The sequence below is a fragment of the Gossypium arboreum genome, chromosome 6 (genome assembly GCF_025698485.1).
Source record: "Gossypium arboreum isolate Shixiya-1 chromosome 6, ASM2569848v2, whole genome shotgun sequence".
Taxonomy (NCBI): domain Eukaryota; kingdom Viridiplantae; phylum Streptophyta; class Magnoliopsida; order Malvales; family Malvaceae; genus Gossypium; species Gossypium arboreum.
The window spans coordinates 121,377,681-121,381,752 of NC_069075.1; the positions used below are offsets into that span (position 1 = coordinate 121,377,681).

At 36.0% G+C, this 4,072-nt stretch overlaps 1 non-coding gene across 1 annotated transcript; it reads left to right on the forward strand.

Moving 5' to 3' along the window:
• The first annotated feature begins 713 nt into the window (after window positions 1-713).
• LOC128294544 (small nucleolar RNA R71) lies at window positions 714-820 on the forward strand. Its single transcript, XR_008284854.1, has one exon. It is a non-coding gene; the product is annotated as a small nucleolar RNA R71 (small nucleolar RNA).
• The last annotated feature ends 3,252 nt before the right edge of the window (window positions 821-4,072 follow it).

Consider the following 4,072-nt stretch of genomic DNA (forward strand, 5'->3'; position numbering starts at 1 on the left):
TTAGGTTAAGTATTACTTGGTAGGCTACCTTGTGGTCTTTCGGAGATTAGTTTGGACAGCTGGCCTATCTAGTTTCCAGTCCTTGGATTGATGCTTGTTGATTCTTAAGTGCAGTCTCGGTATTTTGAAAATGGGTTTCTGACACCGAGATGAATTTAGAGAGCAACTCTTCAAGGTTCGGCTTCTTCTCTTGTTGATAAGGTGGCTGTTGAAAACCCTGAGGATTTAATGGCTTTTGATTCCCTTGACCTCCCTAAGAAAAATTTGGGTGGTTCCTCCAACCTGCATTATAGGTATTACTACATGGGTTATTTTGAGGTCTAAAGTTATTGTTACCCATATAGTTGACTTGTTCCTCTTCAGTTGTGGGATTGAAGGATTGGTATTCTGTATGCACACCTCCTCCGCTTGAGTCACACCTCATTACTGGATGTACCTACGTAGAACCAAGAAAACTATCAATCTTTTTATTGAGAAGTTCTACCTGATTAGAGAGCATGGTGACTGAATTGATGTTATAAATGCCGGCTGTTTTTGTTGGCTTAGTCCTCATGACTTGCCACTGATAGTTGTTCAGTGACATCTCCTCTATGAATTCGTAGGCATCTTCTGGTGTTTTATTGTTGATGGTTTCGCCAGCAGCTGCGTCAATCATTTATCTTGTCAAGGGATTCATACCATTGTAGAACGTTTGAATTTGTGGCCATAGAGGTAACCCATGGTGAGGGCACCTTCTCAATAGATCCTTGTATCTCTCCCATGCACCGTAAAGTGTTTCTAAGTCCATCTACATAAAAGAAGAGATATCATTGCGTAATTTAACTGTTTTAGCCGGTGGAAAATATTTTAGTAAAAATTTCTCTGTCATTTGCTCCCAAGTAGTGATAGACCCTCGTGGTAACGAGTTTAACCACTGTTTAGCTTTGTTTCTCAGTGAGAAGGAAAATAACTGAAGACGGATGGCATCATTAGAAACACCATTGATTTTGAATGTTTCTCAGTGAGTGTTGGGATCTTCATCCTGCAAACCATCAAACTGAACAAGCTGCTGTATCATCTGAATAGTGTTAGGTTTTAATTCAAAATTATTCGCAGCAATAGCAGGTCTAACTATACTTGATTCAGTTCCTGTTAAAGAGGGTTTAGCATAGTCATACGTAGTACGTGGAGCAGGATTTTGATTAGCTACAATTGTAGAAGGCAGCTGATGGTCTTGGTTTTCAACCATCTCGTCAGATGGAGGTTGAGTATTGACTTCTTGTTCGTTTTCTATGTATCGTAAACTACGCCTTATTTCTCTTTGATTTCTACGAACTGTTCGATCGATTTCTTTGTCAAAAAGAAAGGGTCCTGATGGGTTTCTTCTTGTAACACCCCGTACCCGAGACCGTTGCCGGAGTCGAACCCGAGGTATTTACGGACTTATTTCATTTATTTTCACAGTCCATTTTTAAAATTTCGGACAAAGTGGCTAAGCGCATCTTGTTACCTTAAAAATCATATCATGAGTTCCAAAACTCGAAAACTAGTTTTGTAAATTTTACCTGAAACTAGACTCATATATCCATCCAAAACGTTTTTTCTAGAATTTTTTGTCAAGCCAATTAGTACAGTTTATTAGTTAAAGTCTCCCCTATTTCAGGGTTTGACTGCTCTGACCTTCATGCATTACGACTTATATATCTTCCCGTACAGGGCATCATTACTTATGTCGTTTGTTTCTAACGAAACTAAACTCAAAAAGGAATCTATTCGTATATGGAATGACTTCTAATTATCTCTGTTTAATTTATAGTGAATTTCCAAATTCAGATCAGGGGATCTAGAAATTTCTCTGGCCCTGTTCCACGAAAACTTAAATATCTCCTAAACTACGACTCATATGATAGTTTCATTTCTTCCATATGAAAGTAGATTCATCAAGGTTCGATTACATACTTTATTCACTATTTAATTCCATTTCTACTATTTTTAGGGATTTTCAAATCCACACCTTCTTCTTTGTCGTCAAGATTCTTTTTAAGGTAAACTTTACCTATTTCATGGTTTTCCATGAATCAACTAAATTTGTCATACAAAGCACCAAAATGATCATAATAAACCATTCCAATGGCTAATCGTTACCAAACATTTTCATACCTCTCAATGAACAACATACAAAATGATTAAAATGCTATGCTCAAAGTATATATAAGCCATTTTCGCAAATTTATACAAAACCAAAGGGTACATGACCAACAACAAAAAGGGGTAGTCCTATACATGCCATTTTCAGAGTTCAACCAAAAGTGTACCAAAAGGGCTTTGATAGTGTGGACGACTTCGACTTCGACAATCCCGAGTCCGATGGTGACGAACCAAAATCTATAAAGCAGAGAATCAAAGAAACGGAGTAAGCATTTAATGCTTAGTAAGTTTTGAGCAATGAAATTAGGCACAATTGAAGTATAGCATTCATATGACTAAACAGATAATTTCATATACACACATTCTCAAAATCATACCTACTTCACATTACCAACCCTTATACTCATACATAAGAAATCAACTTAACCAAAAGCCGGAAGCTCATTAATCGACTGAGCGAATACTATTTAAAAGGAATCAATTAATCCAATGCATATACGAAACATACCTCATCGTTGGGATTTTACGAGCATATCAATTGAAATTATTTCAGCAAGATCGCTCATTCCCAAACCAAGTACCTTCGGGATTTAATCGGATATAGCTACTCACTCAAATGCCTTGGGACTTAGCAGGATATAGTAGCTTCGCACAAATGCCTTGGGACTTAGCCGGATATAGTAACTCGCACAAATGCCTTGGGACTTAGCCGGATATAGTAACTCGCACAAATGCCTTGGGACTTAGCAGGATATAGTAACTTCGCACAAATGCCTTGGGACTTAGCAGGAATTAGTCACTAGCACAAATGCCTTCGTTATCATCCGAATATTCATGCACATATCAGTAAATCATGACACATCTTTATTTCATTTTCATAACTAGAATTCAAACACAAATCAATTATTAAGCATTCCCATTTTCGGCTCAATAGCCACATACAAACAGCATGATTTGGTTTGCTTTGTGACATGATCTCTACGCACATACGGCTACCCATCATACGTATAAACTAATTAACTCAACATATAATTCAATAGAATCATTATATCACCGTATATTTGTTATGATTATATGTCATGACTTAATCAAATCATAAACTAAGTTTCATTACTCGAAAACTTACCTCGAATGTTGTCGAACGATTTTGACGGCTATTCGATCACTTTTTCCTTCCCTTTATCGGATTTAGTTCCCCTTTGCTCTTGAGCTTAATTTAACAAATAAATTGATTTAATCATTTGAACATCAAAAAGAGAAACTCAAGGTACTTAACCCATATATACATTAGACATTAGAGTCACATATATATGAAATCATGATTCAACTCAACATATTAGCCCACACTCTCTTTTAGCCGATTATCTAAGCCAAGATAAAAGCATCAATATGCTTGCCTCTAACCGAATACATGCAACATCAATCTACCTCATGTGGCCGAATATGCATGTCTATGTTGAGGCCGATTCTATACTTAATACATTCTACGAATATGGTTACTTGTATTGACTAAATACCATTTTGTTTCAAGTTCAAAACTCGGCTAATACCCATATATACACTAGCAATCAAATATTAACATTTGTACTTCACCTTAATAGCTAGCTTAGCAAACCTTAATTTAACATATAATTGTTCATAACACAATTAAAGCATCCTCTCCATTCCATCAATTCAAAACACACACATCAACCTAATATCAATTTACTAAGCACTTTAACAATTTTTTCTTTAACTACACACATTCGGCAATGACAAAGACAATTTATCAAACCTTAAATTCAACTTATAACAACATATACTCAATATTCAAAGCATTTAACATCACTTCATCATGCTTTTACATCATGGCGAATGCTCCTTTTAACCCATTTACCCTCACAAAGCATGAATTTCATCATCCAACTTACAAGCTTACAATCCCATGAATTTTAACCTCATAATA